The sequence below is a fragment of the Theobroma cacao genome, chromosome 9, assembly GCF_000208745.1.
Source record: "Theobroma cacao cultivar B97-61/B2 chromosome 9, Criollo_cocoa_genome_V2, whole genome shotgun sequence".
In the NCBI taxonomy this organism is placed as follows: Eukaryota; Viridiplantae; Streptophyta; class Magnoliopsida; order Malvales; family Malvaceae; genus Theobroma; species Theobroma cacao.
The window spans coordinates 26,299,286-26,308,377 of record NC_030858.1 but is presented as its reverse complement, the minus strand read 5'-3'; the positions used below and the strand labels follow the sequence as shown (position 1 = coordinate 26,308,377).

Sequence of the window (9,092 nt, the reverse complement as noted above, 5' to 3'; positions counted from 1 at the left end):
ATGTTATGTTATGATTTGGAAATGATTTGTAATCCTTTGTTTTTTGATTATTTGATAACTATTGCTCGCCGGGGAAGTGTAGAAGCTGATACGAGAGTCTTGCGGGGTTTCGATCGATATTTGGGGTGAAGAATGTTTGTCGGGGCTTCGCGGCGGTTGTCACGGCTCGATGGGGAGTTCCGGGTCGTGACAATAATAATATAAAATAAAAAATAAATAAAAACTTTAGGAACCATTAAAAATATATATGTAATATATAGAAATTTTTAAAAAGTTTGAGGGGTATATAGAAATTTTCAAAATTTTGGCGAGCCATAATGATAAGGCACTCCACCCCTGATTGGAACCAAACAAAAATAACAAATAATTAAAAATTAATCATAACAAAAAATAATTATAGTAAAAAAAAGAATTACATAGCATAACATTAAATAAAAGATTCTTATTTATCAATAATGAAAAAGCAAAAGGATAAAAATCAATGTGCTATAATATCATGTCATCCAATAACTATATTATGATCAAAATATACATTATCAAAGCCATTACTAACAAATTAAAGAAGGAAAATATTTTTGTACCTTTACTTGAACTCAGACAAAGATGCTACAACCAAATAAACAAAATAAAAACAACTAACCCAGATTTCATATCATACGAATTTAATATTTGGTTATAAGGTATTTGAATCTTATAATTGAAATTTCAAGAAAATAATGAGTCAAAAAGAAAAAGAAGATGAAAGAGAAGAAAACCTTGTGAATAGATTAACTATTCTAAGCTAAAGAATAGGTATAGCTTACCAAAAGCTACTCAATCAGTCTTTAAAATGTATTTCTGGGATGAAATTACATTTAAGAATAAGAAAATGGATATATTCTCAAAATCTATCAATCTCCCACGCTGAATTTGATTTAGATTGAAATTAACAAAAATATAAACTTTTCTTCATAAACTCTATCTCATAAATTATCATAAAAGTAAACAACACGTTCAGCTAATCCAAATTTCTAGTTTGATATAAATAAAGACATTTGATTCCAAAGCACTTAAACCTTCACCATGAATCTACTTAAAACATATCCATCATAAATATCCAAATATTCAGTTCACTTCCTTTTTTGATTTTTTTTAATCAATTTTAATTTACTGATGAATTGATACTAATAATTATCTTACACGCAAGTAAACTAAGAAGTTAGAAATAAAAGCAAGTATAATCATATACCAATTTTTATCGGCACCAAACACAGCAAGCATAACCTTCACTTTGGAATTGGGAAACAACATGCAAAATAAAACTTATTTATCACAAAACTAAAAATAATTACGAGAAATTAAATTCTAAAAATCAAATAGATTTATAAATATAAACTTGAGAGCTTGAATTGAATGTCTTGGCTCCTTTCCAAAATTCCTCACTCTACTAAAATCAAAGCTATATCATAATCAACACCTCTGGCTAAAACCTACTATATGAAAAATGAACATAATTTCTGAACTCACCCAAACAACATAGTAAAGCAACCAAATACATTAAACCTTAACAGATTAAAAATCAAATAAAACAAAAAACAAGAAAAATCAAAGAAGAGAATCCAACAGATAATTTCTATAACATTAACAATAATAAATAAAGAAGAAATACAACTCCATTCGATCAGTACTTAAGTAAAATACAACTCTATAAAAAAAGATACACACCTGCAAATTATAAAGAGGAAGTAACTAAACAAATAAAAATGCATATAAAATTATCCAATTCTACCGCAAAAAGTCCCACTCTTTGCACCACCAACCTTCCTTAATCCATTAATTTGCTAAAATAAGTTGACTATAGAAAAGGCTCAGTTTATGTCCATATTTTCAAAACGTTTTGCACATAAAATTTTTTATTTAAGTTTTTGATTGTTTGCCAAGTAAAAATATTAATGAATTGAATAGAGTAAATATATAATTATTTCAATATTTAAATTTGCTGAAAATATAAAAGAAAATGAAAGAAATAAATGATATTTGGAAGGCTTGAACATACAAAGTTGAAAGTAGTGAGAGTTTTCTGATAAACCGAACACAATAAAAGCATCCATTGTAAAGCCCGACCTTATAAAATGCTTGACAGGACATACATGTGATGGATAGCATGTTTGCATCTAGGAGAGTTCCGAAAAATTTACAAAAGTTGGTATTGTACCTAGAGGTACAATAAAGTTGATTTAAGCCTCGAACTAGATCAAATAGAAATTATAGGGCAAAATTGAAAATTTTACAGTCCAAGAATGATTTAAAATGGTAATTTGGAGTTCAAGGATTAATTTGGAGTCAAACCAAAAATTTCACTATCAGGGGCAAAATGGTAATTTTGCCACTCGAGGACAAAATGGGAAATTTTTTGAAAGATTTTGAACACATTTGACTTATTGGAGTATAATTTGAGGTTGAGAAGTGAAAAATTGTAATCCCGATATTTTTCGAAGCATAGGGGTAAAATGGTAATTTTGCCACCACAAGGGCAAAATTGTAATTTTACACACCCAACACTTGTCCAGCACATGGATTTTACCCAATATTATCATGGATAATTGAAGAAATTTATATGGTGGAGAGAGAAAGCTTAATAGTTAAGAAATGACACATGGACCAATAATAAGGTGACATGTGTCAAGTTTATAACCATTTATTATTTAACTTTAAATTTAGCACAAAATCAGCCCATTTTCTTCATATGGCCGCCCAATGGAAAACTAAAGGAAGAACAAAGGAAGAAAAGAAGAACAAGAACCCTAGGTGGGAAAATTCAAGGAAAAATTGGTGGATTTCAAGTAATCAAGCAATCAAAGGTAAAATTTCTTGATTTTGACTTGTAATCTACCTTTCCCATGCATTTCTCCTCATTTTCCATGGTTAAATTTCATGTTTTCATGGTGAATTCAAGGCTGGCCGAATGGGTATGGAGAGAGAATGATGTTGGATTGATTTGATTTCAAGTTATGTTAGTGTTTTTAGTTAGTTAGTGATGTGTAGCAAGAAAAGCCAACAAAAAACATTCATTTTCTCCCATTACCCATAAGAGGCCAAATTTTCTAGGGAGAATATTGAGGCTGAAATTAATGATATTTCATGATATTTTTGTGATATTTGATGTTTGGTGAGGTTAGAAATTAAATGAGAAATTTTGGTGTGAAAATCTGAATTTTTGCTCAACGTATAGACATGTGTCATTATTGACCTAGGACTGATAAATTGAATCTCATTCACAGTCACTGAGGTAATTTAGGTATAATTGGAGTGTAGAAAGTGAGAAGAATTTATTTAGAGTTAAATTGGAGATTTTAGCCGATTAAACCAAGCATAGTGTGACTTAGGTCGAATATCACATTTAAGCGATTAATCGGATATTTTGCATTCCATATCATGCATTAGTCTAAATTAGTTTAATTTCGATTTAGTACCAATGTAGTAAGATTCTCGATTTTGTACTGTGTCAAAGTGGTTAGTCCTCCGACAAGGGCAAGGAAATTGTACCCGAGGATCGATAGTTGGAGTACTATAGAAATTCGGCTCCTGAAATAGTGAGTAACCTTACTATCGTCTTAATTATCTAAAGTGGTTTTTATCCGATTTTATGATTTTATGGAAAATAAGTTTAAACAGCAAATCTTTATGATTTATAAACAAAATGTGTTTAAACGAAATGATTTTTATAAATTGTCTTAAAATTGAATAATGATTTTGAAAAAATAGAGTAATTGGAGACCATTTATATGTTGCAAATTTATGATTTGAATAAATGGCTTATGTTAATGTGTTGGCATGACTGGCTGGGTTGTGGTTTTTGTGAATTGTATGAATTGTTCTATTTTACATTTGCAGGCTGGGTAGTATTAAATTAACCCTGTCATGCTGTCAAAATTTTATTGTATGGTGGGTATTGCTTGCTGCAGTGGGTTGGGTTTTGTGGATTAGCCTATTAGAGGGGCGCAAAATCCTGACATATTTTACCTCGATTGGAGAGGCGAGTAGGGTAACTCCCAAGGTATAACTTTTAAAGTTCACTTCACGCCAAACCACCACGTGAGGGGGAACTCGGCCAACGTCAAGGAACGGCTATATTTTCTAAATAAATAACATGATTTATGAGTATATAACTTTTTAATAGCCTTGACGAACTCGGTTTGGGATAGCCCTCAGCCAAGGTATCCCTAATAACTGAGTAAGAGAATAATTTTTAGCATGAGCCAAGTTTTAAGAAATTCATAAGCCATGTTGATTACTCGATTTAAATGAATTGAATTTTATTCGGTTGAAATGAGTTGAAAGATGATAAATTCAAGTATGATGATTTATTTTATTTATCTCCATTTACTTGACTTTGGATATTTTAGATGGTATTTGTTTACTCACTGGGATTTTATAATCTCACCACCCTCATTTCCACCCATTTCAAGCTCAGAATAAACTGTAAATAGCTGATCGCATCGAGGACTACCATTAGAATTGCATTTTCCAAACTGTAGGTTCAAAGTCCTCTTTACTTTTGAATATTCAGGGGTCCCACTTGTCACTGTAAATTAAATTTCATACTGCAGTTATCTGTACTACTGTATATAGGAATTTATTTTGCTTTTACACTGTGAAAAAATTATTTACGCAGTGTTCTAAAAATTTTATTTTATAAGAAAATAGAATATTTTACTTAACATTTCTTTTATTTTTCTATTATATCCAAATAAGTATAATTTCATTTTAAATGAAGATTTTAGACTTTTAAACTCATTTTGATTATGAATTATGTGTTTTGTACTTGTATATTACATTTTACCCAGTTTTCGAAATTTTTGGGAAAAATGACCAAAATATCACTATGAGACGAAAATTATTATTTTATTTGTTTTAAGTTGAAAACAGTTTAAAATCTTTTAGAACGTGGTAATTGGCAGCAGTTACTAATAGGGGAAACGATAAACTGATATTAAAGCCTTGCAAGGTTCCGGTTGACATTCCGAGTAATGAGTGTCGATCAGGGCATCGTGACGGTTGTCACGGGCTCGAGGGGAGTTCCGGATCGTGACATCCATACACCATGTGCCTTGAAAAAAACAAAACCAAAAAGAAAAAAAATTGGTTTAGAAATAATGGCTAAATTTTAGAGAAAAAACAAAGATAATTTTATCAAGACCTTTGTCACTTTTCGTATACCTATCGGATGATAACCTTTTTAGGTTGCTTAAGGACTGATTCACTCTGCGTAGATTAACTAAATGCAATAAGTCTTCAATTGGCACTTGAAAAAGCAGCTTTTAAGGTCTCATTGATTCGGTGAATCGCTTGAGCCTTTACACATTTTCAACACCATAAAGGTAGACTAGTGAGCTTTTACGCTTTCTTCAAAGGATGAAAGGATGGCTACTTGCAGAGGAGATTGGAGGTCAAGGGGAAAGCAGGGAAAAAAAAGGTAAAATGTCCAACTTAGAAGCTTCTAAAGCTGCAAGAAAAACCTAAAAAAGCCCCCTCTTTAGACATGAAAACCCAAAAACAACCTCAACATTCAGAGCAATCAAAAAATGGCATACCAACAAATGTTCAAGCGACGTCATTTGACCGAATTGCGCAAAAAAGACATTGTTTTGATTAATTAAAGCAAACAAAAGAAAGGACTGACCCTTCCATAGCCCATCATGTGTCACTTAAAGGGGACCACAACATGGCTAATTTTGAGAGTTCCGTAAAGGCTTCCTTTTATATAAGGTTATAGATATTAATAATAGAAGTATATTTAATTACATATTTACACTTTTATTCTACTCATATAATTAAAATAAATGTTAAGATTGTTTGTTAGAATTTCGCAACTGAAATTTCATCTTAAATCAAGTTTTAAACTTATATGAAATAACTTTAAGTATAAACTTGTTGCTCAAATTTATAATAATTAATTTGAATTTTTTAATTACTTTTGGAGCTAGAAAAATAAAATTTGATTGATTTAAATCGATTTCTAGTGTTTCAATTTTATTAACTGAGCTCAAATTGAGTTTTTGGTTCAAATAGCTCGAGATGTCAAGTATTTATCTCCAATGTATATATAAAATGGTTACAATATCATTTATTACTTTACACTGTAATTTTGCACACAGGAACCTTTGTTGAAGATATCAATTTATTGCTGGCAAATAACTTTTTGTTATAAACTATGTAACATTTTCTTTCTAATAGTGTTGTTTGTAAACATAGCAAAAATCTCTCTCTGTTTCTTTGCTTTGCCACAACATGGAACTTTTTAATCATAGAAGCTAAAAAAGACTACTATAACATTCATTTTTTATTTTCTAATGTATAACTCAGTCAATATCATGACATGACCTTCGTTTGTTATTAATTGTATTGGTTACTATTTCAATTGTTTATCCTTATAAATAATTTTTCTATATCATTTCATCATATTTGTATATCATTTCAAAAAATTTAATACAAAACCCTTATATAAAAATATCATTTTTCTTTAATAAATTTTTTTCACCAATAACTTAAAAAATTTTACAAACCATGCTACGTAGCGTGGGCTACTTTCTAGTCTACCTAGTAGCAATCATTCAAAGCCTTTTCCACATTATTTGAGAACACTTTCAAGAGTATTGTGTTGTTTTAATCATCATGTTGATAAGTCTACCAAGATTATCTAAATATCTCATAATCTTTGCTTGGTGTAATGTTATGAATCATATGTGATTTTAAATTGTTATGTTTGATATTACATTGAAAAAGTAATAGCATCAAGTCCAAAATGTCCAAAAATGATTAATAATTAGGATTAAGAGGAAAGTAGCAATTTCAGTTATTATTGAATAAACAATTTATAAGCTAATAATTATTTTTGTATAGGAAATTACAATGCATGAACCAATTTTGATAAGTATAATTCCCTTAAATAACCTATCAAAGTAATTAATGTATTTTCATAAAGTTCAATGTCACGAAGGTTGTGCTGAAAATATGTTACAAAATAATTTTAAAGATCACTCCCTCTTGGTGATAAAATTTTCGCATCCTTTTAAATGAGATTTAAATAATTTTTTAAGATAGTGATCTTTCATTTTGATGACCTAATCATGATAAATAAATTACCCATAGCAAATACAACCTTAGACAATAGCAAATGAGGTGAATTTATCCATACCAAACCCTTGTTATTATACATAGTTTAAATTGTTTTCCTCGAAACCCATGGGTGACTCTGACTCCTGCATTAACAAGTAGTTACATGCTTTTGTCTTAGCAAATTCACCCTTTTCCTTTTCTCTTTCTATGTAAGTTGTCAAGCCTTACTCTATTATATACTTGTCATGTCATTCATGTACTTGATAGTATATCTACATAGTGGGATGCCTAGGAAAATTGTTAATAGTCAGTATCGTACCTAATGATACAATTAAGTCGATTAAAACCTTGAACTAGTTTGAATAGAGATTTTAGGATATATTTGAGAGTTATTGAACCTTAGAATGTCTTAATATGGTGATTTGGAGTTCGAAGATTAATTTGGAGTCAAATTAGGAATTTTCATAATGTAGGGGCAAAATGGTCATTTTGCCATCCAAGGGCAAAATTGGAATGTTGGATGATATTTTGACTAAATTTGATTAATTAGAGCATTATTTGAATTTGAGAAGTGAAAATTTTCAATTTCGACTTTTTTTTCGAACATAGGGGTAAAACGGTCATTTTAAGTGTCCATGAGAACGAAATTGGAAATTTTGGAATTTTACACCACCATGACACTTGTCAATCCCATGAATTTCACCCATTATTTTTTTAAGTGAGAGATTATATGTGGTGGGAAAGAAATGCTTAATTGTTAAGTTTTTAAACATGGACCAATTAAAAGGTGACAAGTGTTAAGCTTTAATATTATTTTAATTACCTACATAAACTCACTTAAAACCCTCACATTCACACTCTTATGGCTGGCCAAGCAAGGGAACGAAGAGAAAAAGAGAAGAAAAAACCTTAGAAAGGAAAAATCTAAGAGAAATTGTTGGATTTCAAGGAATCAAGTAAGCAAAGGTAAGATTTTTTTTTATTTTAGCTTGTGATCTACCTTTCCCATGCATTCTTTTTCATTCTCCATGGCTGAAATTCAAGTTTTCAAGAAGGAACCTTTGTTGGCCAAACCTAGAGAGAGAAGTTTTGGTGATGAGTTTTGCTAGATTTCATAATATCCTAGTGTTTTTAGTCATTTTGTGATGTTTGGAAGGAAAAACAAGCAAAAAAATCACATGTTCTTCAACCACCCTCATTTGGTCGAATTTTCTATAGGGCATGTTGATGATGGATTTGGTTGTAATTCATGTTATTTAGCTCGTAATTGATGATTTATGGTATCGGATATCGAAATCGGAATGAATTTTGGTTACAGTGAATTAAGTCACAATTAAGCTCATTAAGGTACTTTGGTGTATTTGGAATATTGGAAGTGTAATGAAGATATTTGGAGTTGAATTGGATGTTTTGGCTAATTAGATAAGGCATAGTGTGTCACGACCCGGAACCTCCCTCAGGCCCATGACAATCGCCGCGACGTCCCCAATTGACACTCATTATCCGAAATGCCAACCGGAATCCCGCAAGGCTTACATATCAGTTTTTTTCCTTTCCTGTGAGCAATCGTTGTTAAATATCGAGTTTTTAGAGGATATACACTATTTTAGATCAAAAACAATCAAAATAAAATTTTCACCACACAGGGGTATCTTGGTCATTTTTTTCTCAAAAATTTCGAAACTGGCTAAAACGTAATATACAAGTACAAAACACATAATTCATATTCAAAATGAGTTTAAAAGTCTAAAATCTTCATTTAAAACGAAATTACGGTTATTTGAATATAATAAGAAAATAAAAGAAATATTAAGGGAAATATTCTATTTTCTTATAAAACAATATTTATAGAGTTATACGTGAATAATTTTTATAGCGTAAAAGCTAAATAAATTTATACATATTGAAATACAGTAAGCCAAAAATATTTAGTTTAATTTATAATAACAAGAGGGCCCCGGAACAACAAAAGTAAAGAGGACTGTGAACCTACG

The 9,092-nt window shown here is 30.3% G+C and overlaps 1 long non-coding RNA gene across 1 annotated transcript; it reads left to right on the top strand.

Annotated features, from left to right (window-relative positions):
* Positions 2,796-3,915, top strand: LOC108663402. Its single transcript, XR_001929383.1, has 3 exons — positions 2,796-2,840; positions 3,491-3,572; positions 3,874-3,915. It is a non-coding gene; the product is annotated as an uncharacterized LOC108663402 (long non-coding RNA).